This window comes from Micromys minutus, assembly GCF_963924665.1.
Source record: "Micromys minutus genome assembly, chromosome: 25".
Classification (NCBI taxonomy): domain Eukaryota; kingdom Metazoa; phylum Chordata; class Mammalia; order Rodentia; family Muridae; genus Micromys; species Micromys minutus.
In genome coordinates this window covers 29,474,368-29,500,836 of record NC_137960.1, presented here as the reverse complement: position 1 = coordinate 29,500,836, position 26,469 = coordinate 29,474,368, and the positions used below count along the sequence as shown (strand labels likewise).

The window sequence follows — 26,469 nt, the reverse complement described above, 5'->3', positions numbered from 1 at the left end:
TAAAAGGAGAAATAGTGACACCATCATGCTGAATTTATAAGGATTCTTATTCTAAAGACACCATTGTCGGTTTTTATCTCTTGACTTGTAAAGAATGAATAGCTTGTGGCTTTGACTTTGAGACAGATTAGCAGTGACATTAGGGTACATTTAACTGCTATGCTATTTTTACAGTGGTGCTATATGAACCGTTGCAGTAGAAATACCGGCTTTACAACTTCTTGCCCAAAGATTATTCATCTTTCTTAGCTGCTAGGTACTAAAAAGCAAGCCGATTAAACCATTGCTGCCGTGCCATACAAAGACAGGGTGTCTTCAAATCTGATTGCTTGGCAGCTAAAATAAACTCATGTCAGAGTCATTTCCAGTGCCTGCACTGACCCTGCTCACAGACCTGCATCTCTTATGCAAATGCCCCCCATTCCCCTAATCTTCTCACCAAGCATATTCCATGGCTTTTATCATTCTTTGAGGAAAATCTTTAGCCCTGATTGTTTTCCTTCCTGATATGAGCACAACAGAACTAATAAAAGCTCCTTGGAGGTACGGTATGGTACTAACCCCAAGATTAATCCCAGAAGGCCAGCAACATGTATGAGAACCTAACCCCCTTCCTTAGCCCTCAGGCATTCTGGGGCCACAAGTTTTGAATTGTCAGTGAGCAATGAATTAGAGAGCATCAGATTCAAGGAAAGGCCAGCCAGTCTGCACCTTCTTTGCAAGCTAAAGCTGGAGGCATAGGAATAAATATTCCTTCAATGATTAAAAAAGCCCCAGCTTGACCTAGAGGATACACCTACTAATCAGACTTGAGTCCCACAATGGATTGATAGGCAGCTACAGCAATGAAGAATCCAAGATAGTCAGTGGGTCCACAGTGATTATACGTGAGAGAAAGGTACCATCCTTTTTACTTGAAGCTAACTTGAATGTCTATCTTTGTGGAACCCAGAAAAAGCACACCTATATATATTTTAATCTGGACATAGGGGTTTGAGTTGATGATTATGAAGTCAGCTTCTAATACTGTAACTTCTTGCTTAACCTTAATATTTCTACCAGTCCCTAATTAAGGTTTGTAGAAATTTAACAACTATCCAAAAACAATTTTAATACATCTAAAGGCAAAGCCTTTAGGAATAGACACATTTGTTGACCCCAAAGGGATGTTCTAGATTTTTCAAATTTCTTAAGTCAAATGTCCCAGTCCTGTGTTTGAAACAACAGCAACTTCAATACATGGCACCTCAGTCTAATACTTTACCAGGGCTTGTAATTGCTTCATAGACTCATCCATCAGAAGAGCAGACAAAAACCTCCTCTCCCTGCATCTCCAACACTACCCTCTCACAATATCTGCATCTGGATAGTCCACAGGACTATTTAGTCCAAGCTATGAAAGGATACTTATGTATTCCTTGACTAGGGTTGCTAGTCTAGATGACACAGGAGGTAACAGAAATGAGTAAAGCCATGTGAGGCAACAGGAGCTCCACTCTCCCTTCTTTCCCTTTAACTCTATAACTGCCGATGCATTTGATCCAGTCTGGAATCTATTCATTCCTTTATCATCTCTATTCTTATGGCAATACTCCCTTTCTACTTAACATCATAGTTGTTCATGTGTACATTTCCTCTTTCTTTTGAGTACATAAGGTCTTTGAAGATAAGATGTGCACATCTTATACACAATAAACACTAAGTAAATTCCCAGTGTTTGAAGGAGTGCAGAAATAATTTTTTCATTGTACGTGCAACATCACAGACATGACAGGTGCTGCAATGTATTGAACCCCTTAACTCTTTCAGTAAGCAATGTAGAGAAGGGAGGTTACATTCCCAGCTATTGAGAAAGGTAGTGTGAATGACCACTCTTGGTTTTAGTATTAGTAAATCCATTCACTTCTCCCAAATATAGGCATGAGATACTAGCCATATCTCAGATGTTCTACTAAGCTCTCAGGATGAGGTTTAAATGTTCCACGTGTTCTAGAAATCCATGTGTTAAAAGCATAGTGTGGATGTAGATTTGTACTAAATTCAAATGTTTAAATCGTCTACTATATACTGAAATTGATATCTCAATGGCCAAACATCTCCCAAACCATGTTACCAGGCCAAGTAACAGGGATGGGAGAAAAGAGACTGAGTCAGTACAAAACCAACCAATCTGCTCCCATGTTAAAAACTCTCTTTGGACAGTTTAGTTGCTTTTGGACAAGTGCTCAGCTTATTTTATTCCCAACTGTAAGAAGTCCATATTCATGTCTGAGCTGAGATGTTGGTCTCTAGACATTATGGCCCTCATGGCCTCATGTTGGTCCTGTGGCTGGTGTCCACGTCAGGGCAGCTGATCAGTACTGATTGTGTCCTTGCTTCATTGGGTAATGAGATCCCACTCAATTTTGATTCTGACATTCTGTTAGTAACTTAGTTGGGGTTTTTGTTGCTATGAAGAGACACATAACCACAGCAACTCTTATAAAAAAGACTTTTAGTTAGGAATAGCTTACAGGTTCAGAGGTCTAAGCTTATTATCATGCCAGGAAGCATGTTGGTCAACAAAGCCAGGCCTTCTAATAGTGCCACTCACTAGTGACCAAGCATTAAAATCTATGAGCCTATGGGGAGCCATTCATGTTCAAACCACTTTAAGTATCCACTAGCTCTTGGAGGAAGTAGCAACCTTCCATGTTCTGAAGGAAACTCTCACATAATTTTCAGTATCAGTTCTTGATATGTTGACAAGAGAAGCATAGGATTAGAATCTCTTCTACATCCATATCTTCATAAACCTGACTTTTGATCTTTCATTGATAAAGAAGGCCAAAGTGGGAGGGGGTAGCTATGTGTTTTCAAAGTTGACCAGCAATCTCTGTCCCATAAAGAATGTTAGGGTTTCCTTTCTCAGTAGTACATGATTTAACTTTTAACAAATGTGTTTATATTTTACTAGGAGACAATATGTAGTATAGATTGGCATAAAAGAGGTATCCACAAGATGCGCTGGGATTAAAGAACAGTGACTGACTCTGTGAAAGACAGGGAGAACTCTAGAGGTGACATTTGAGTAAGATTTACTGACAACAGGAGTCTGACAATAAAACAGGCCAATGGTGATTTTTAACTCCAGTGGTGACAGAGGCAGGTTATAAATAAGCAAGATGCCTTTGTATGGTTATTCTCTACTCCCTCTCTCCTCGGTCTGTCATCTGTCTACCTATGTGTCTGTCTGTCTATCTACCTATCTATCTTGTTCTCCCTCCCTCTCCCTATTTACCTACCTAAACTTGAGAGTCTGACCAGCCCCATAGGATCATAGTATACAAGCTTAATATTTAATTTAATGTTTCTCCATAGCCCTAAGAATAAAATAATGCAGTCACCAGTCATCCATTCTTTTGTTAATATCCTGCTAGCAGCTTCCAATGCAGTCTCTAGCCCCTCTGAAGTGCAGTTCCTTTGTCCTTTCTACAAGTAGTCCCATAGAGCCCGCACTGGTCTTCCAGTGGTCTCAGGAGTCTTTAGAATTCTCATGGCTGAATATGCAAGTACCTGCGAAATAAACAGCAGTTCGTTTTGCTTAGATTATTTCCACTTCCTGTGCTCTTCCCATCAATCCAACTTAAGGGGGAAAGAAATGCATTATTTTCAACAGTCCTTTTTTTTTTTTCTAATCTTGGGCTGAAATTTTAAGAAAAGTGATGGATTACACAGCTATGTGCAAAATGATCAAAGAAAATGACCTGCTTGAAGTCAAGAAGGAAGGGAAAGCACCTCTGACTAGCTTTGGCATGATTAACTATCTTAGATTAATGAAGCCATTTGCCCATGGATGGGAGCAGGGGAAGCTCCCAGAGATGATTATGAAATGGTTCCTCTATGAGCAGAATCCTTCCAATATAGTCTTGTTTGTGAAGTGAAGGCATCATGGGGATTGTCCAGGCGTGTGTGATGATATCCTACGTAAGTTTTGTTTACCTAGCACCAGATTCCAAACACCCTTTATGCTCTGGAATGCTATTGCTTGGCACACAAAAGAAAGAACACACCAGGAGTATAAGCGAACTCCAGACTTTAGGGGTCATGTTCCTGAAACAACATTTTAAAACAGATTTTGGTCAACAATTTACATTTTTTAACACACCAGAAAGTACACAAGAGTATTTTTCATAAGTGGGAAATGATTTTGGCCTGTGTGTAACAGATCCTACTTGCTTCCTTAGGTGTGTGTGGTACAAAGTGTATGGCAAGCAAAACACGTCTTAAAGCCGGAATTTTACTATAAACAGTGTTTCTCATTTAAATCCTCAAAGCAGGAGGCCAAACTGACTCACCAGACATGTTGTCGGAGAGGGAGAATAGAACAAATGGGAAGGTGAAGAAAGCTCAGGCTGGGTTTCCCCAAGTCCCCTTTATGCAGACTGTTGAGAAACCTGTGACTACATCCTCTTTCCAGACATGAATGCCACCTACATAAAAGAGCTGGAAAATCATGAGTAGACGGAGACATGGAATGAATGTTAAGCTTCATTCATTTAAGTAAGGAAATATAAATAAACTTAGCGAGCATCTCTGGGGTATGTATGTGGGAGAAAAGAGTGAGAGAGTCTGGGAAAGATGGGGGCTGGGGCTATTTAAAACTAAAATCATTTAATTGCCCAGTAAATAAAATATTTAAACTCTACTCTGAAAAGGGGTTGGAAGTATCAGCTAAAAATTCTATTATTCAGTAAATAAATTCAGTGTTTCAAAATGAGTTCCATTTTGAGATCTTGCCAATCAAATTGTACTCAGCAGCTGGGCATGCACATTTGTCCTTTAAGTGATGTCTGTAAAGAGCAAATCTCTTGGAAGAAAGTTAGAATCACTTCATTCAACCATCCTCCCTGCCATTCTCTGAGAAAAAAATTTAAACATAACATAACTATTAATCTCTCCTAATTTATTTTATGCTCTTGAACACTACAGATTATTGATAAGATGAAGGAGACATCAGAGATGTTCTCTGTAAAATCCAATGATTAGGGACTTTTAAAACAAATCATCTAGTTTGGTGTTGTCTATAAATCACTACTTGCATAGTGATTTATAGTTGTCTCCATAAAGAGACAAAGGACTTTAGTTGATAATACATGACTTTCATGATTAATCACTGAAACATAAAAATTAAAAAATAAGCAATTCCGAGTGACTTTACTAGGAACAATTTCCTACATAAGAATTTTCTTTAATTTTTAATAAGAGCGTTCTCCTCTTGAAGTATTAGTGACATCGTCTTTCATAGGAATACAAAGTGATTAGCAAACAAAGCAAACCACAGCCCTGCTATACTTCAAAGAACTCATTACTTAACCTGATACAATTATTCTGATGACCATTGTTCAAAAGTAATCAGAATTTCTCCTGTGAAATTCCTCTCAAAGACAATTTTAAGGCATGGTTTTTTTTTTTTACATCCCTTCTCTAGAGATACAGGGAGTATTACATAGCATTTCAGATTTTTTTCAAATAACAAACTTACTCTCAAAAAATGAGCAATTTCTTTCATTAATGAGTACAAAGAAGGCAAGTTCATAGAGTTAAAATGGTTCTTAATAAAGAGCATACATTAAAATGTAACTGTGACCTTCTGGTGTGACTATCCTGAATGACAGCCAGGCTCAGATGAATGAATTCCAGTGCATTACAGAAGATTAGGTTTGTAAACACCTATACAATCTACTCAAGAAGTGGCAATTTTCTTTTTCCCTTCGAGGAAATTTCTCATTATTTTCAATACACCTCTCATTATGCGTGAGCATAGCTGGAGTGTAGGCAGAATAATGTCCTTTCAAAATGCTGCTGTTCTAATTTCCACAATGTGCAAATGTGCTAGGTTAAATAGCAAAATAGATGCAGCGTTGTGATTAAACTAATGATATTGAGATAGTGAGATTATCCTGAATTATCTGGGCAACCCCAATGTAATCATAAAGATCCTTGGAAGACAGAGTAAAAGTAGGAAACAAGGAAATGGAAGCTGAGGGTAAAACATCAGAAAGAGATTTAAAGATCCTACACTTCTGCCTTCAATGTCAGAAGAAATAGCTCGTCACATTGCATCTACAGTCAGGAAACAGAGAGGAATGCTTGTGTTCTTCACTTGCTTGTTTTCACATCCTTAAGGACCCATGCCCAGAAAATGGTCCTCCCCTCCTACAGGATGGTCCAGTCAGTACTCAATGAGCCCAGTTAACCTAGTCTCTCACAGGTATGCCCAGATACCTCTTACAGGCAGATGCTATGACACTGACCACCGTTAATACTAACCTTTGAAGGCTTTCACACAGGTACATCTGCAAGCTATCTGTGTATGTTTATGAAAGGAATCCTATGCAGAAGCTGTTCTTTCTTCATGGTTACAAGGATGTCAGTCCCAAGACTGTTCATACTGGCTGGCTGCCCCACACAGGTTCAGATCAGATTCTACCAGGTCTTGATCACTTCCACTGACACAGTGTTCAGTGTGAGTTGATCACTACACAACATTGACCTATAATAAATTGTTAAAGTAGAATAAGATCTTTGTACAAAGAAAAAGGAGGAGGAATAGGAGAGGAGGATGGGGGAAAGAAGAAGAAGAAGAAGAAGAAGAAGAAGAAGAAGAAGAAGAAGAAGAAGAAGAAGAAGAAGAAGGAAGAAGAAGAAGAAGAAGAAGAAGAAGAAGAAGAAGAAGAAGAAGAAGAAGAAGAAGAAGAAGACCCTGACAATGTGTTTGAAAATTTAAGGAAATGCATTTCTTTATAAATCTGTAAAAATTAGTGTGCTTCTTTATGCTGAAAATGTATAGTCTTAAAGCATCTGAGAGGTTGAAGTCTCACACAATAAAATTTCACTAAATCTGTCATAATGGGGGGGTTATTTTTGTTTCCCTTCTTCCTTTCATCTCTCTCTTTTGCACATTCTGAGTTGGGGTCACAGTGAACTGAAAAGCTATTGAGTTGGAAGTCATGGTATCACTGGGTAGCTTCTGGGACTGGTTGTTAGAAGGTCTGTGGCATGGTCAGGAGCTGTGGTAATGTCTGCCCTAAGAATAATGACAAGCATCAGGGCTTGCCTGAGGATCTTACCTTCATCCCTTCATTGTGGAAATCAACTTAATAAGCTGATGCTTGCCATCCTGGTGTCTTTCATGACAGAAACAGAATACTTAGGCATTGCTTTCCTTGTTACTCATCCATTTAGAGGCCACGACATGCTAAGTTTCCCAGGACCCAGTCAAGGTTGCTTTAGTGAGCACTTCCCTGTCAACTTAAGATTCTGAGATCCTGCCGCATTCCACACCACATCCTGCCCTCTCTTCTGTTTCTCTTTTCTCCATCATGATTGCCACCATTGATATACCACATATGTCCTTGTCTGTCCTTTTCTACACAAGGTAAGGCACAAAAGGTTGTGGAATTCTATGGAGACTGTGTCTCTAAGCCCAGTGCTGGGCATGTAGTTCATCCTCCATATACGTTATTGAATAAGTTAGCAAAGTACTTGAAGGGTCATACTTTCCCAAGCTCTATTCTTGTCATCAGATTAAACAAGAAGGGTCTGAAGAGATGGTTCAAGTGTGAAGAGCACTGACTGCTTTTTCAGGTGACCCTGGCTCAGTTCCCACTGCTCACACAGTGTTACCTTAAGTTCCAGAAATCTAATACCCCTTTCTGGATGTGTAGACAGCAGAATACACATGTTGCACATACACACATGCAGGCAGGATTCACATGCATGTAAAATAAAAATAAATAAATCTTTTATAAAAAAAAAGTGCCCTGAGTACAAGAAATTCCTGTCCTTAAAGAAGGTTTTTGTATCTTACAGTATTTAGGATACAAGTATTTAATTTAAGTATTTAATTGTATTTTAGTATGTATAGTCCTACTACGAAAGCTCTATGAGAGTCTCTTCAGGGCACTTAATACAGACTCAGGAACCTAAATAACAGTCTCTAGATTTATGGTCTAGACAGAATTTGAAATTTCAGTGTGAGGGCACCATGAAAAGGATAGCAATGGCAAGATCCATGGGGATTCTGGGTAGGGGAAGAACATCACATGAATGAAGCCAGAAGACCATGGCATGATGAGGAACTAAGCCCCCTTCGGCATGAGCTGATGTGCTTTGTTTGTGGCAAGAACACCTAGCACGGACTCTGTCATTTCCTCTGCCTTAAAGTGCATAATACAGTGTTATTAACTAAGAACATAGTGTGCAAAAGATCTCAGCACCATAATGCCCTGCATAGATGACACCATGGAGTCTTTAGAGGAAGAAACAGAAACATGCAGTTGGCTAGAGACAAGCATGAAAATATTAATAAGCCACATCAGGGAGATTGTGTTTCTGAATTGCAAGGGTTTCCAGGTGTAAGGGATAAGCTGAAGCGCTTTTCGAGTTTTTGAGTGGTTTGAAATACAAGGAGAAGCAGAATCGGACAAAGGGAATCCCGAAGACTTCCGTGTGACTGATGAAATCTCAAATCATGATTTATGTTCTGCCCATCCATTCATATGGCAGACATTTATCAAATATGTGATCCATCTTTTCATGAGTTCTAGACACAGAGCATGGGTAAGACCATTCTTAACCATTTAAAGGCATTCTTGCTTTTAAATTCTCTCTCCCCTCTGTTAGGATTTGACAGAGTAAAGGGGGGTAGGAGGGAGGTCTAAACCAAGAGAACAGAAGATCAGGTTCTAATGCATGTCACATTTAAGGAAGGAGAGGCAGTGGCATAGCCAGTGGCAAGAGAGTCAGCTGGAGATGCAGTTAGCAGCGGAGAAGATAAGGCTCTGCAAGTCAAGGGAAGGTGAACGGATTTGCTCCTAGCCATCACTGCTGTCAGAATCTAACTGTGAGAGTGTCCGGAGTGAGGAGAGTGAGGCAGTCAGCAGGCCGACTAGAGGACAATGGTGATGGTAAGCCAGGACTTAACTGGAGGGAGATAGAGAAGACTGGACATGAATCCCATTCCTGAGCATTTGTGTGCAAGTTGGGAATAATAGGCAAGAAATGTAGAATGATTCCTTAGTTTTTGGCCCAACTCTCCAGGTGAATGTGGTAATGTTGGTGCCATACACACAAACACACATACACCTACACAAACACACGTACATGAAAACAAAACACTAAAAGAAGGTATGATGCCGAAGAGAAGAAAGAAGCGCTCTGCTCTGGCTGTATAGTTAAGGTTCCAGCAAACTTGGTCTGAGTGGCTGATTGTATGTGTCTGGAATTCAGCAGAAAGTTCTGGAATTAAGGAAGTCAATGTCGTAGTCATACAGATAGTGTTGTATGGAATATAACGAGAAAAGAAAACTGAAACTGAGCCCACGTGAATGACAAAACTCGGGAGTAAGTAGTCTGGGAAGAAGAGGCCAATGAGAGAATCAGAACATAAGAACACGGAAGCCAAACAAAGAAAGAGCTTCAAGACAGAAGTCCTAAACCCTGCCTGAACCCTTGAGTTGCTAACAATTCCATTTGCCAAGAGAAGAATCGCAGGAGGAAAATCTGGATAAAATGGCCTGGGTCCCAGTTGGAACCAGCTGAGTGGCAGGGGCTTGGCAGATCCATACCAGGCCATACCATATCACCCACTGGCTGGATGGCTTCAGGGGCAAGATTCAGATTTGAGAAGTAAATGCATTTGCATATCACCAAAGTACAGTTAAATGATTTCTAGGCAGCACCGTGGGTGGGATCATACATTAAATAATGAGACATTGGGAGATGTCTGGACAAAGAATCCCTAAGCAAGCATTCCCTAAAGATTGTTTTAAAGTGGGCTGGTGGCGTGCGAGGCGGGGGGAGGGGGAATGAAAACCTGGGTTAGAGACAGAGTGGTTAAGAGCACCAGAGATGGAAGGGATGTCAGGTTCTGCTTTGAGGACCCTTAACACTTAAGATGGATTCCACAGACAGGCAACAGCTTTAGGGACAGCTCCCACTTTAGTTGTGAGGGGACCCACATGGACACTGATCTGCACAGCTGATACATACGTGCTGGGGGCCTTGGTCCAGCCCATGTATGTCCTTTGGTTAATGGCTTAGTCTCTGAGAGCTCCTTGGGGCATAGGTTAGTTAATTCTGTTGATTTTCCTATGGATTTCCTATCCCTTTTAGCGCCTTCAATTGTTCCCCCAACTCTTCCATAAGAGTCCCTGACCTCAGTCCAGTGTTTGGCTGTGGGTCTGCGTCTGTTTCAGTCAACTGCTGTGTGAAGCTTCTCAGAGACAGTTATGCTAGGCTCCTGTCCGCAAGCATAGCAGAGCATCATGAATAGTGCCAGAGGTTGGTGCTTGTCCATGGCTTAGATCTCCAGTCGGGCCGTCATTGGTGGGCTATATCCTCAGTTCTGCTCCACCTTGGTCTCTGCATTTCTTCTCGACAGGACAGATTTTGGGTGGAATGTTTTGTGGGTAGGTCGGTATCTTTATCCTTCCATGTCAGACCTCAGTGAGAAAGGATGTATCTAGCACTGCAGAACTTGATGCATGTGGGGGGAGAGGGCAAACTCTCAGAGGAGAAGGGGGATGGTGGACTCTCTGTGGAGGACTGGGAGATGAGGTAGTGAGAGAGAGAGAAGGAAAGGGAAAGAAGAAAGGAAGGAAAGAAGGAAGGAAGGAAAGAAGGAAGGAAGGAAAGAAGGAAGGAAGGAAAGAAGGAAGGAAAGAAAAGAAAAGAGAAAAGAAAAAAAGAGATGGAGTGTACTTTCAAGCACTGTTTCTAGTTGAGGGAAGGAGAATGCAGATTACAGTGACTGGGTGTTAGAAAGATGAAAATGGTGGCTGAATGCAACTTTTTCTTTAAGTTTAGAAGAGTAGAGAAGTAAGCGCTATGGACTGGATCTACCAAGACACCAATTTTGAAGAACTAAAAATAGAAAATTTTTATCTTGGCACTGCATAAATATGTTCTAAGGCCCCCAGCAGATGTAGCAGATGTGCAGCGCGGTGTCCATGTGGGTCCCCCCATGACTGTCCCTAAAGCTGTTGCCTGACTGTGGAATCCATCTTAAGTCTTACAGTCCTCAGAACAGAATCTGACTTCTGTTCCTTCCTTGTTGCTCTTAACCGCCCTCTCTCTAACCCTGTACTTCATTCATCACCCACCCCAGGCCACTTTAATACAATTTTAGAGGACTATTGCTTAGGGATTCTTTGTCTAGTCATCTCCCAATGTCTTTTCTCATTATTTTATGACATGTCCACAAAAGACAAGAGAAAAGGCCAGTGTGAAGGAGAGGTAGCTGGGGGAAAATAAAACAGATAAAGCACAGGAAGAGAAAACTCAGAGAGTTTTCTAAAGTTCCTAGTAACGGCACTGTCTGCTACAATTACTAAAGTCCAGGGCAGCCAAACAGTTCTTCTCTGGTGACTGTTATAAAGAGATCTGTCTTTGAGGGACAAGTAGAAGAATGAATGAGATCAGAACACCAGAAACAGTGACTGCAGATTGATGTTCACAGTCTGACTATGAAAAGGAGAAGGTAAATGACAGATTAATCTCCCATTTATAATAAGATCAGGGGCCAACCACCCTTGGGCTGGGGCACTCACAGGGCCTAGAAGAAAACTTAACATTACCATTAGTGTAAACGGTCCTTTTGCCAAATTACCTTCTAGATACATTTAGACATCATCAAAGAAGCCATTTCTTAGATCAGGCCATGGCTGGTGTACAACTGGCTGAAGTGCTAAGAATAGGTGGTGGCAGCATTCTTGGACCCAGGTAGGACAACTATAACACCCCCTCCAAGGTTCAGGATGCATCATGGAAGAGGGGATGGAAAGAATGGGAGAGCTGAGGAAAGGAGACATCCTATGAAAAGATGTCTCCTGGACGTGATGCAGCGATTGTCCCATGAAGTCATTATGGTAGTGTTTACCTGCACAAGACAATGTTGGGGCCATCAGCATTTTGTCAAAGATAAGGAAAGAGCCCAAGAGGCCTGACCACTTCCAGGGGGCGCTATTTGCAGTAGCACATCTTTAGGGATGTGATATCACTTTCTTTAATGGCATGGCCATAGGTTGTTCTTGTTCCACGGAGTGACTTCCCAACCCAGGCTTGAACAATAAATCTAATTAAGCTCAGTGGGCCACAGACAGAATAAAAGGTAGAATGGGGACTCATCAAAGGGAGGGGGAATGAGAGGTAAAAATAGCAAAACTTCATCAGACACCTGTGTAAGACTGTCAATTATCACACATTAGAAGGAATAAAAGGGATTAGTTATGGGGACCGGAGCTCAGCTAACAGAGTGCTAGCCTAGCATGCAGCAAGTCCTGGGTTTCATCCTCAGCACTGCATAAAACTGGGTACTCCTGTATTCCTAGCTCTAGGATTTAGAAGCAGAAAGATTAGCAACTCTAGGTCCTTAGCAACACCCTATTGCTAAACAAGGAGAAAGAAGAAAGGGAAATAGTGGGGAGAAAGGAGGGAAAGAATGAAGGGGTGGATCAGGTTAAGAGGAACCAAGATACTGAAGAATGCTTCCTAGTGGGAAGGGATGAGGACCAGGGAGGCAGAGAGTTAGGCTTTGGAGCAAGGGGGGGTGCTGCAAACTGGGACATGATGACCTTCAGTACCCAACAAGTCATTGGACAAAGAGAACAAGTGTCTGAGTGCATAGTGGGCCTTGAGCTCACAGTAGGCCTTTCATAATTGTTCAATATAATTGAGTGGACAAATGCATATGTAAGATGGGGAAAAAATTCTGAATTTGTCTTTAAAAAAAATACAGAATAAGGATGCCAGGAATAGAAACCCCCAAAGTACAAGATGTTTTCCTCTAGCTTTTGGAAGTGTTCCTCCCTGCTGTGTGGTTTTAATGCTGGAAGGCATCAAGAAAAATGCAAAATTAATGCAGAATTAATATTTTATCAGAAAACTTTCATTTCCTTCAATATGTGCTTTGAAATGTGTACTTGCTTTAATGTTATCATTAACGTTCTCATGTTCATGAATTCTATAAATAAAAAAAAAAATAATACAAGTTTGGGCCCAGCTTGCTTAAGGCAAGACTCCCTCAGAAAACTCCAGCAGGCAGGCTGCTTCCATCCTTCTACTTTTCACTGGCAGTATCATGAACCCTGCGATTAAAATGCTAAACAAAGCTCTCAACCAGTGATGTTTTCAACTGTGTTGGTTTGTGTCTCCTTCTTTCCGTGTGAGAGAAAGCTTACCAGGCTGCTGCTCAGTTGAGCTCTTCTCCTTTGTTGGGCTGGTTCTCTCCGCTTGCTCCTTTACCTGGGACTAGATCCCTACAGTCACTCCTTCTCTTGGGTCATAATGAAATAGAAGCCAAAACCCAAACCCTCCCATTTATATAAGGAAATGGCAAATGGGAGCCACTGTCAGTCACACTGGCTACTATGTAACTGTGAGATTGACTTTAAAGGATACTGGGTTTTGTATAGAACTTTGAGACAGGCTGTTCTTAGAGGAGATGTAATAAGAGAGTTATAGTATTCTTCCATAGACCACAGTGCTGGGGTCCTAAAGAGAGCTGTAAGTAGTTAATCTACTCTGAGCTCCCTGTGGGTGTAGGCACACACACACACACACACACACACAGAGAGAGAGAGAGAGAGAGAGAGAGAGAGAGAGAGAGAGAGAGAGAGAGATTTATATTTAATAGCCTTAACTAGCTCAATAGTTGGGCACTTTCAAGCCTCCCCATGGCTATCACACATTCCACTACAGTATTTCTGAATTAATACTCGCTAAATCTATATTTTATCTCCACTACCCCAGACCTAATTGGAGCAGTGGCCCTGGGACCACTTTCCCAGATTCTTACATGCCGTGCCTGGGCCTTTTAGTCTGACCACTCTGCTTCCCGGTCATGGCAGTTCTCCCATTCTCCTCTCCTGAGTTTCTTATTCGGCAATCCTAAAAGTCCTGCTCTGTCCCCCTGCCCAATTATTGGCCACCTCCCTTCTGCTGGAAACCCAAAAAGGGGGAAAAAAGTGCCCAAGTGACTAGCAAGTCTTGATGACAGGTCTCAAGCGACCTAAAATGCACATGTTTAAGTAAAATTCTGGCTTAAGGAAGAAAGTAGTGTGGTAAGACTCTCTTCTGTATCACTGAAGGACATTTCCTGGGAAGCTGGTGTCTGTGGCTAGTTTGCATTGCTTGTTAGCAATGTGGTAGAAGCACCATGGGGGGTATTTAAAAACAATAAAATAGAAACATCAAGGCCTAGGGTATGGGTTCTGAGAGAGAATGGTCAAGAAAGAAGTCAGGTGAAACTGTAAAGCTCTGTCAGCAGTTTTTGATCATAAAGGACTTTTCTAGGTGGCAGGTACTGCAGTCTCAGGATGGACTCCTGGCTAGATGTTCAAATGGCTGCAGGAGGGATGCCTGTCCAGGCCACAGAATATGAATCTTTATCTATGATATGTGAATATGCATTTTCCAAATTGTAGTCTTTCCACCAGGACAGTCAGACCAAAGGGGACTTTCCTCAGCTCCTGAAATCTGCCCACTTAAAGATCCTCCCTCCTGTTGGTGCCCCCCATTGGACCCACCAGAGACGAATTTATAATATGTGTCACTTTTAGAAACCAGGGAGAAGCCCCAATGAGAAGCAGGGACAGAGGCATTCAGAGTTGCTGTTTTTTTCCTGGAATCACTCACAGTTGCCTCAGGCTGAGCTCCTGACAGGTGGGCAGGTGAGGGTGCTCCTACCCTGTGGAGGGCTGAAGGGGTGCTAATGAGCGGAGGGCTGCCGAGAAGTCTCCTCTGGGCAGACAGGGTTTAACTGAGGATGACGTCACCTCCTTATGCTCTGCTGAAATGGGGGCACTTCGGTTTTGTTGTTTTGTTTATAAACTATTCACTTACCCCTGAGAAAGGTTTACCTGACTGATGATTTATACACTCTCATAAGCTGTTGCTCTATTTTGAAAGCAGCATATGTTCAGAGGAAATTTGAAAACCACAGAGAACATGAGCCACAGGTCTGGAAAGAGCCAGTCATCACATTGAAAGGTTACTATTGTTAACATTTTATTCTTACAGACTCCAAGTTTCTTCTTCTGGAGACTTTCATACCTGATATTATACAATATGGTCTTTGATCAAGAAACTGACTTTTCAATGAACATGCATGTTACTTGAACACAAAAGGAATGTGAAGACATTACTGTTCTTGCTGTGTTACCACCATGTGGGGGTGGGGATGACGGGGTGGGGGGCTGGACTCCTCCCAAACCCTGAAAAGCTGTTAGAACTCTCTCCCTTCCTCCCTCCCTCCCTCCCTCCCTCCCTCCCTCCCTCCCTCCCTCCCTCCCTCTCTCTTCCTCTCTCTCTCTCTCTCTCTCTCTCTCTCTCTCTCTCTCTCTCTCTCTCTCTCTCTCTCTCTCCTATACTTGCTCTAATCCTCTCCACCACATCAACCACCTTTGGAGATCTGATATCTTAAAACAAAAAGAGAAGAAAATAATCTTCAGTGTGTTTGATTGCTGGTAGCTCTGGGCACTGGTTAAAATGGTACCTTGATGAAAAACCCCTGAGATAGGCACTGGACACTGAAGAATGCCTCCCACGGGATATCTGTCTGCAAGCTCCTGGGAGGTTACATTGCAGTAGAAGACAGGAGGAAACACTGCCTTCTGTGGTTAACGTTAGCACAGGTGGCCCCATCTGCATTTGCCTGGTTAGGTCAGTGAAACAAACCACTCAGAACTGCCAATATCCAAACAGTTTGAAACAAGCTATTTTTTTTTTCTTCACTGGCTGGATCTGAGAGCAAGAAGATCAGTGCTGGGGCCACAGGTATTGAATATCAAAAATGCAAGTAACACTTGGAGCATTTTAGACACAAAACTCAGCCACCAAGTGCACATTTCAACAGAATAAGAAACCTATAAGGCTAAAGAATAAGCCATTCTAGGTCTTTAGAACTAGAGGATGTTCTCAAATGCCTGTTTTTAATTGCAGGGCACCTCTCTCGTTTTAACTTAATTTCTCAGATTTTCTGCTCATCTTCATCTATTTCACAAGGCATTTGTATCAGACAATACAAAATATAGTAATACTAGATGCATAATGATCTGGATTTTTTTAAAAAGCGTCTTTATTCCTTAATCACTAAAGGAATTTTTTTCTTATGATTTATTATGTATACAGTGTTCTGCCTGCATGTCTGCCTGCAGGCCAGAAGAGGGCACCAGATCTCATTATAGATGGTTATGAACCACCATGTACTGACTGGGAATTGAATTTAGAACCTCTAGAAGAACAGCCAGTGCTCCTAACCTCTGAGCCATCTCTCCAGCTCTGATCTGGACATTCTAAATGAGTAAGCTTTTTGAAATGGGTGAAATCTAAATCAGAAATTTGATCTCTTTAACAAAAGAACATTTCCTGCATTTCCCCATGCCCCTGGTCAGAGTCACTCGTTCTTTTAAAAATAAAATGCTGTATTATATATAGGCTATTGCTTTTGCACTTGGCTTCCAGCCAGAAGTGGAAGGTAAGTCCTCACTGCTGGAGAAGCCATGCACTTTAGAAGCAGGGCTCAGAGAGTCCCTAAGGTAGAACCGGTCTGAAAGCTGCCACGCTGAGGGACAGCTCTCATTGTACCTTCTGGTAGCATGGAAGCTCCCAAAGGAAGACACAACCAAAAGTCCTACCCAGATATGACACCCATGAACCACAACAATGAGCAGCACCACAGATAACCTTAAGGCTGCAATAGTGGCACACATGCCTTCGCGGTAGCCAGCGGCTTTTCTAGAGCTACTGATGTCACAGACCTTGAAAGAGAACCTACAGCCATCATTTTACTAAATTAATATAATACCTAGCTTCACTCCAAATGTTTGTCATTATACCCACAGATAGGTATAGATCTTACCGCTCACTATGAAAACTTCTTTTTACAACAGAAGGGAGACCATTACAGGAAACTACTGTCAATCAAGATGTAAAGCTGTAGATCACAGTCCCAATGGATATAGCTACAAAGTTAGGTCAGCACCTAAATCCCAGAGAGCACTGTAAAAGATTGTAAGAGCCAAATAATGAGGGAGTTTGCTGTGAGATTGTGTCTTCTAAGAGTGTCAGAAGCTCCATTAATAAAATCTCACCAACACAATCACCTAAACATGAGCTGAACAAGGACAACAATAAACATGCTAACAGGGACAGGATCAAAAGAGCCTAGGAGACCTCAGCCCTATACAAAGAACTACAGGCCACTAAAGAATGCTGAGATCGAAGAGATAATCTTCCCTAGGAAAGGGCACATACATTGCTTATGCAATAGCAGATGGTCAGCCTTGAAAAATACACATACAAGTAACATTAGACAGACTGAGCAGGTTGTATTTTGGCATATGTATATGTTTATGCATGTAACAAAAAAGTGATGAAAAAGAGGCCAAGACTTTGAAACAGGAGAGCAAAAAGAAGTATGCGGGCAGGTTTGGAGGGTAGAAATGGAAGAGAGAAATGAAATAGTATATAATAATCTCAAAAGTTAAGAGAACTAATAAATAAAATGTTGATTTATACTCTGGATTATTTGACTAGACATTGTGTAATCAAAAATTAACAATAGGTATGCAAAAACATAATATTTGACTTAATTGCTATACTCATTTTTATGGCTTCTTTCATGTAGCAAAAAAACACCTACGATGCTTTTCTGACACCAGTGTCACTGAGCTTTGTAAATAAAGCATAATTTACAGCCAAATGATATTTCCAGCAACTATAAGAAATGCAAACATCCAGAATCAAAGTTTTATTTGAAATTCTATAACAGTTTGGGGAAAAGCTACTGATTTTTCTTTAAATACTTCATTTTATATTAATAATAAGATAATAGACGTTGTCAGAACTTTTAAAGTCCCCAGTGACTTAAGTTACAAAAGTAAAGATTTTAAAACAGGATGGTAAATTTTATCTGAAAAAAAAAAAAAAAAAAAAAAAAAAAAAACCAAACAGATGAGAATAGATACATTTGAAAACAGTGAATAATGAAACTCACTTTGCTGGAGCCCTGTGAGCAAGCTGCTCAGGGAAAGCAACGCGCAGTCCAAGATAGGCGGCCCCAGCCCTGTCTTCCTGGGTGAAAACAGTGGGGGTTGGAGCAGATGCTGTGCTTCTCAGTCTCCTGCGTACGACACTGCTGGAGACCTCGGGGTGGGGGAGTTGAGAATGGTGGTCCTCCAGTCTGAGTCTGAGTTTCCCCTCTGCACCAGGAAGGAGATTGCCCAGGACAAGGCAGAATCTGGTTTGGTTCTGAGTGAGTGCCCAGAGTACAGGAAAGCTGAAAGAGAGAAGGCCTTCTCCAGGAGATTTAGGCGTAGGCCCTTCCTGCTGCCATCCTCACTGAAGGAGACAGCCCTTGTTCGTCCTTCCTGCTTTATTTCTGCAGATGTGAATATGTGTGTGTGCGCGCGCGTGCATACGCACACGCTCATGTGTTTTTGTTCAGGGTAAACCAGGAATTAGAAACCTTTTGCAGGAAGGAATGCCCAAGAAGGGAAGGAAGCTTATTTGCTAAACACTTGAGGCCTATCTACATACCTCATTTCCATAGGTAACTCAAGGTTTATACTACATGGGCTTCATGGCCGTGTCAGTGGGATGTCCTGGTTACAAGCCTGGCTGGAAGCCGGTTCTAACACGTGTCATGCTCCATTATGAGATGTCTCAGTTTTTGAACCTGCTTCAACCTCACCTTACCAGCTCTTCTGTCTAGTGGCATGGCCCACTTGCCCCACAGTTCTTGGTCACCTAAGCAGTTTTGAGTATGGGTTCCACCTAGGAAAGTGGGAATTCAGTCAAATCAGAACTGGTAGATCACTCCGACAAACTTCTTGGTCTAGTCATGCCAGCATAGCTTACAGGCAAGACAGCACCGTAGATCACAGGTTACAGCTGGGTCGGTGTTTACATCTCTCGTGGTTTCCCAAGTTCAGTGAGATCTGTAGGTATTGTCCTTAGCAATAAGACCTTTTGTGGGGAACAACCTATAGTGTTAGTAACAGCCTGGGTTGTTTGTGGCTTCCCTTGGGACCCCCTTGGCTAACAACTCAATTAGATACAACCCACTCTTGGAACTGGAAGCTCCGTTTGATTGACAAGAGAAGTTCAGTTGAGGCTCTGTCTCCCACAGTGTTTGCGATTTTGTTTCGATAGCCTTCATGTGGGCATTTATTTTAGAAATCTTCTACTGTACTGTGTTTCTGTACTACCCTTCAATTGCTTCTTCATTTTAGCTATCTCTCCTTATACTCTGCCCTCATCCCCCTCTTCCTGCCTTCTCCTCTTGACCCTCTCATTTTTAATTCCTCCCGAATCCATCCATAACGTTCTATTCCATTTTCCTTTTGTATAAAGTTCTATCTGTTCCCCTTGTCCCCTCCTTCCTTACTATATACCTAATCTCTGTCGTTCTATGGATTGTAGCTTCGCTACCATTGACTAAACAGCTAGTGTTCACATATAACTGAGAACAGATCATATTTACTTTTTGGGTTACCTCACTGAGGATGATTTTTTTTCTAGTCTTATCCTTATCTGCAAATTTTATCTTTTAAACAGTTGAGTAATATTCCACTGTGTGAATATACCACATTTATTTTTTCCATTCTTCTGTTGAGGAATATATAAGTTGTTTCCAATTTCTAGCTACTATGACTATAACAGCAATGGCTGAGCAAGTGCCTCTGTAGTGAGGTGAGGCATCCATTGAGGTTATAAGCCTGAGTTGTATAGCAGGATTGTGAGGTAGACCCATCTTCATGAAGAATCACTACGCCTGATTATTGTAATAACCATCTGTTTCTACTACCACCAGCAATGGATGGGTGTTCGTTCCTCTTACTCCACATCTTTGCCTGCATGAGTCATCATTTGTGTTACTGTTGTTAGCCATTCTAACAGGGGTAAGGTGATATCTCAAGGTAGTTGTGATTTGCATTTCCCTGATGACAAATGATGTTGAACATTTTCTTTACGTGTTTCTCAGTCACTTTATGTTCTTCTATTATGAATTCTTTTCACATCTATATCCCATTTTTAAGTTGTGGGGTTTTATTTTGATATCTTGTCTTTTAAGTTTTTGGTATATTTTGTATATTAGCCCTGTATTGGGATGTGTAGTTAGTAAGAATCTTTTTGTATTCTGTAAGCAACAGCTCTGTCTGCATGCTGGTGCCCTTTGCCTTTCAGAAGCCTTTCAGTTACATGAGATCACATTTGTTAGTTTTTGATCTTAGTGCTTGTGCTAACGGTGTCCTGTTCAGAAAGTCTTTTCCTGTTCTTAAGAGTTCAAGGATGTTGTCCTCTTCTCTTTGATTAGGTCCAGAATACCGGGTTTTATGTGGAGATCTCTGGTCCATTTGGAGCTGAGTTTTGTACAGGGTGATAAGTATGGATCTATTTGGATTCTTCTACATGCAGACACCGGGTTTGACCAGCACTATCTATTGAAGATGCTCTTTTTTTCCCAATGTATGGCTTTATGTCTGTGTCTTCAGATCCATTCTATCAACGTGGTTGTTTTGTGCCAGACCCATTCATTTTTTATATCATTGGCTTTGTAGTGCAATCTGAGGTCTGGAATGATGATAACTCCTACATTCTTTAATTATTCAGAACTGTTTTGGGTGTTATTATAATTGGTCTGAGTTTTTGTTACCTGGCCTTTTTATATTACACCCTTTAACATTCTTTCTTTGTTTTCTACATCTAGTGTTTTTGTTATTATGTAATGAGAATTTCTTTTTTGGTCCAGCCTATTTGGCATTCTGTTTGTTCCATGTACCTTGATAGGTATTTCCTTTTTCAAGTTATGGAAAGTTTCTCCTATTATTTTAATGAAAATATTTTTAACCTAACTTTTTTCTCCTTTTTTGGATTCTATTACTCTTACATTTGGTCTTTTCGTGGTGTCCCAGATTTTCTGGATGTTTTCTGCTTTTTTTTTAAGGTTTAACATTTTCTTTGACAGAGGTATTCATTTCTTCTACTGTATCTTCAGTGGCTGAGAGTTTCTCTTCCATCTCTTGTATTCTGTTGGTGAGGCTTGCCTCTGGAATGCCTGTTTGAGTCGCTATGTCTTTCATTTCAAGATTTTCCCCATCTCAGGTTTTCTTTATTGATTCTATTTCACTTTCTGATCTTGAACCATTTTATTCATTTCCAGTCATTCATTTGCGTTCCTACAGATTTCTTTTAGGGATTTATTCATTTCTTCTTTAAGGGTCTCTATCATAGTCATAAAGGCTATTCTAAGTTCTTTGGCTTGTTCTTCAGCCATGTTGAAATCTTTAAGATCTACTGATGTAGGATTTCAGGGCTCTAGTGAAGATATAGTGTCCTAGTTATTATTAATTGTGTTTTTACCCTGTTTTTAACCCAGTAACCTGGGTTTGGGAAGATCGTCTTTGTTGGATGGGTGTTTTTTTTTTTTTTTTTTTTTTTTTTTTCTTGATGTCTGTTGCTGTCTCTTGTTCTTAGGAGAGTGTGGTGGCTGTGTTGCTTGGTTGAGATTTCTTCTGGATCAAGATGTGGTGTCTGGGTAAAGTGAGCTTCTAAGTGGTGGGAGCTGACACTTGGGAATGGGGGTGGGTTAGGAGTGGGTGTTGCGAGGGTTCACAGGAAGGTGGAAAGTAATGTGTTCTACCAGGATCTGCTTAGTGTCCTGCAAATGGGGCAGGGAGTTAGCAGAGGCTACAGCAGGTAGTCTGGGCCACAAAGATAGGGTGAGACTGGGGGACAAGAATTGGAGGAGAGGAGGAAGAGATGAAGAGCTAACATTAACCTTCCTGTTTCCCTGGCTGGCGTGCCCCGTGTGTTCCACAGGGATCCCTGAAACAGATCTAAACATGTGTGAAGTAAATATCAGAGGCCATAAAAAGGATTTCCTTAATAAGAAAAAATAAGAAAATGTACACAGTGTCACAGCATCAGACTTCAGTGGAGATTCAGGATCTGTGTGCTCATGGGTACATGGGCAGTCTAAATGTGGCTTTAGATTGGGTTGAGCATGCTGGAGGATGCTCTGCAGGAAAGAACCTGGGAAATGCAGGAAGAGATGGGGCTCACTTGGGCATCTAGGGCTTCCTCTTGGAGCTTCCCAGGCTGAAGCTGGCATTCTGCTTCTATAAGAATAAGGCCAAAGCACTAGAAGGCCAACAGACTTGATCTCCTTGCTTCTGTCAGCTCTCCCCACACCTCCACTCTGGGTCTTCCATGTTCTAGCATCTACCTTGAAAGGGCCCTAAATATCTGGTATGACTGGAAATGAAGCCAAGCCCTGACTCTTACCATACAACTGTTCCCCTCACAAGTGTGGGTATGTCAAGTAGACTAAAAGGTAAAGTGTGGAACCCAGGAAAATGGAGATAGCATAGACAAAAGGACAGAAAACTTGAATAAATACTGACAGGCAGAGATTGATGGTGTGTGTGTGTGTGTGTGAGTGTGTGTGTGTGTGTGTGTGTGTGTGTGTGTTTAGGTATATGGGCATATAACCAAGCATGATTAAAGACTGCAGGCAAGGACACAGTGGAAAGATAGCCAAAAATGAGTGGAAATAAGGAAGATAGCAGAGAGAGAAAAGTTAAATGCTGCTGTAGCACACACATGCGCACATGTTCACATACACAAATATGTACACAGACACACAGACAGACAGACAGACACACACACACACACACACACACACCCTACATTCTATTGTCCCAAAAGCATTGTCAACAAATACATCAAAGTTTTGTAAGTTTCACTTGAGATAATTTTCAGAGGGTAACATGGTCATAAAATGGGATTTTTTTTAAATAAAATCTTCTCGAATGAAGAAATAGGTTTAAAGACAGCTAATTTCTTTTCCTTGCAAGGAGCTAAGATCTATTGACTCAAGATAAATAAAAAACAAAACAGAAAAACAAAAATCTTTGTTCCGGGTTATTACAGGGGAGGACATGAGAACCAGTTATGTATAAAGAAGGGCCATTATGTTGAAAGTCTAATGGAGAAGGTCCGTTTTTCTCCCGAACCCATATTTTCACATTTCTTATGGACATAATTGCTGTGGTCAGAGATCCTCTCTCTCTTATGTTTTCTCATGCTGCTAACGATTTTAAATCAGTTTCCTTTAGACCTTGCTTTCACATTTAAAAATGATAAAACATTCATTGATCTTTGAGGACAAGGGAATAAACAGGAGTCTTCCATCCTTGAAATCTTTGCTTTAAATATGGCTCAGTTCAAGCTAAAGCAAGTTTGATCTTGTTACCTGGAATTCTCCATGCTTTTGGGGTAAGCAACAGTTGCAACAAACTCAAATCCTTCTGCAATGTATAAAGAATATGAAAAGTATTGCTTTTGAAAGATAATTCATATAAGCCGTTGAGTAATGGAATGAGAGGTAAGCGTGCTCACATTTTCTTACTTAACAGTCCTGGTAGTGGGCAGCTATTATAATGTCTGTCTGCTTTATTATGATCCGAGCAAAGTCTTCATTAAGATGTTATGTTGGGGGGGGGGGTCACTTAAAACTAATGACCAATTTACAAATTTCAGCTGCCAAACAGCTTCTCATCGGTAGTGACAGACGCCATGGCAAAGCCTCAGCTGTAGCAGCTCAATACAGTTGCCACTGATTTCCATTAAAACACTGTTCCAAAGCATCATTATTCATAACTGCTCCTGATACTCCCCTGAGACCTTCAGCATATTACTCTCTTGAGATTTAACTTGCGAGTGCCCAACTTTCAAACTGAATCTTGGTGCTTCTGCACTGGGAAACGCTACTTAGAAATGGTGTTAAGTGTGTAGGAATGCTTTAAGGGCAAGGGTATGGTAACTTTCTTCAGAGAGAAGGAGCAGTCTTGCAAAATCAAGAATTGAAGATGAACTCAGAATGACAGTCATGATATGGATTGCCTCAAATGTCCCTTCTGGAAGTCAGAGGTGTGTCCATAGCTCAAGCACCAAACTTCTCTTGAACAATCATCATATGAGCTCCAGCTTGATGACACTCCTATTTCCCTTCTCTTCTTTTTTAACACTTTTCTTCCTTCGTTCCACTTGATATGTACAAATGAGGGTTTTCATCAACCATGGTGCTACAGGCTCCAAGGCTCACCAAGTGCTCTGCTGTTTCCAGAAATGCTGAGAGACAAAGGGGCTCACTTGGGCCCTTCTCAAAGCCTGGATGCTATGCTAATCTGCCCTCAGCGATCCAGAAATAGAAGCCTTCAGCTATGTGGAAAGATTTTTTTTTTCCAGCCAGATGCCATTCCAACTGAATTGCAAATAGTGAAATATTTCAACTTAATCCAATCAGTTTTAATTTGCAAAATGAAACAGTGATTCTGCTGTGTGCAGTGAACAATTTTCATTGACAAACTAAAAATTTCATTACAGGGCATCTGAAGCCAGTTGTAAAACCTAACATAGTGCATCTAATCATATCAGATAGGTCATTAACTTGCATTGTTAATTTAACCACGCAGGGAGCAAGTATGGGCTTCTCAGAACAATACCACCAACTGCTGCTGCTTGTACGGAGCCCCTTCAGAAGTGCTCTGCACCCTGAGACCAGTCCTCAGTCCTCACAATGCTACTTGGCATGGCTTTCATATGGTGCTTGCTCACTGTAGTTCTCTCAGCTCACAGCAGCCCTGGGGATGATCGGGTACTCTGAGTGATGTCATTTGGCAAGAGAGCAGTTCAACATATGCATAAGAGTCTGTTCACATCACAAACATCTTTGGGGATATCGGGGATTCCGAGTATTGCTCATGCTGCCAATTGACTAGTCTGACATTTAGAAATATCATGTGAATAACCAAACCTCTCTCAGACTCTACTGGTCTCAGAGGCTAGGTTTTGACGCTGTAGATCCTTAGACATCTGTGTGTCCTTGTTCAGTAGCTAAGATCGGATACTTCTTTGTGATCCTGGTAGCATTCTGCATCTTGGAAACAAGGCACGTGGATAAGTCTGACTTTATGCATAAAATGTCATGTTAATTAAGTAGGTTTGCAATTGGCACTGTGAAGGAGAAAAATAAATGTGCAAGGAAACTGTCAGATGGGACCCAACTTCATCTTCAGATCCAAGAGGCTTTTTTGAGGCGCTAACATATAAAAGTGTACCTAAAGGGAAAGTACGCCAGAGATTCAAAATGTGGAGGGAACCATTTCAGCAACGGAGCGGAGTGTAAAGGCTCTGGGGTTAGCGGGAAGGCCTTATTTCCAGCAGAAGAGAATGCTAGCTGAGTTTTGGTTGTACTAATGGGAGAAGGTGGCCTGATTATGGATGCTAGACATTTAGAAGGTGAAAGCAACAGACTGATCAATGGAAGGTAGGTAGCAGAAATGGTGGAGTTTTAAAGATCCCTGGCCTGTGCTGACAGCTCCAGGATACACATCTAAAGCTTAGGATTCTGGCATGGATTTGTGTAAGCCGTAAGGCAAAGCACCTGTTTTTCATTTGGAACATGGAGGTTGATGTCCTGTGGGTTTGCCTAGTGGAGAGACCTATCAGTGAATAAATATTTTTCTGAAGATTTTCTGAAGTGATAGAGACAGATTCACATCCAGGAAGCCAAAGTATTTGGAGGCTTATATACAGTCTTCAGTGGCCTTGTGTTTTAAAATACCCTTTTCTTCCTTCTCCCCTCCTCCTCCTCCTGCTCTTCTTCTCCTTCTCCTCCTTCTTCTCATTCTTCTCCTTCTTGTCTTCCTCCTCCCTTTTCTTGTATTTTCTTTTATTAAACTGATTTATTATTGTTGAGAAAGAATATCAACTAGCTCAGGATGGCCTCCAACTCAGTGCATATTTAAACATCACCTTAAACTTCATGTTCTTCTTCCTCTGAGCCCATAAGCACATACTACTGTGACTTATTTTATGCTTCGCTGGGGGTGTTTGTGCATGCTGGGAAAGTAATAACCTGTTAAGCTACATCTTCACCCCATTTGTTTTTCAGACATGCTTTCTCTATGTAGCTAAGGTTGCCCTCAAACTCTGATCCACCTTCCTCAGCTTCCTCTCTACTTGAATTACAAGTTGACTTACCATGTTCAACTGCAAAATATGTCCCTATGCATTAACCCTGAGCTTTGCACTGACAGCCAGGGAGGCCGGATAGGGTTGTTGTTTTTTCTAGCTATAGGACATAGAGCTCTCTTGGGTGTGTGATTGCCAAATGCCATAAAGCAGGGGCTCAGGGGCTCAGCACAGGATTTCTCTCCTGTCACCATGTTGACTCGCCAACTCACTGTGGGCATTGTACCAGTTCTCAGGGATTCATGTCAGGTGGAATCACACTAGTGTTTGCACTAATATGCACAGTGATATTAAAAGTAAAACAACAATAATCAGATTAAATAATTTCCGGTATTAGAAGGGAGATAATTGCTCAAGAAAAAGCAAATATACATTTTTAAGTTC

The 26,469-nt window shown here is 41.3% G+C and overlaps 1 protein-coding gene across 1 annotated transcript in view; it reads left to right on the top strand.

The window, feature by feature from the left end:
* The window catches only part of SLC35F1 (solute carrier family 35 member F1), a gene marked incomplete at both ends in the record, with an annotated part of 400,113 nt that overhangs the window by 332,530 nt on the left and 41,114 nt on the right, over window positions 1-26,469 (top strand). The window lies entirely within an intron of this gene.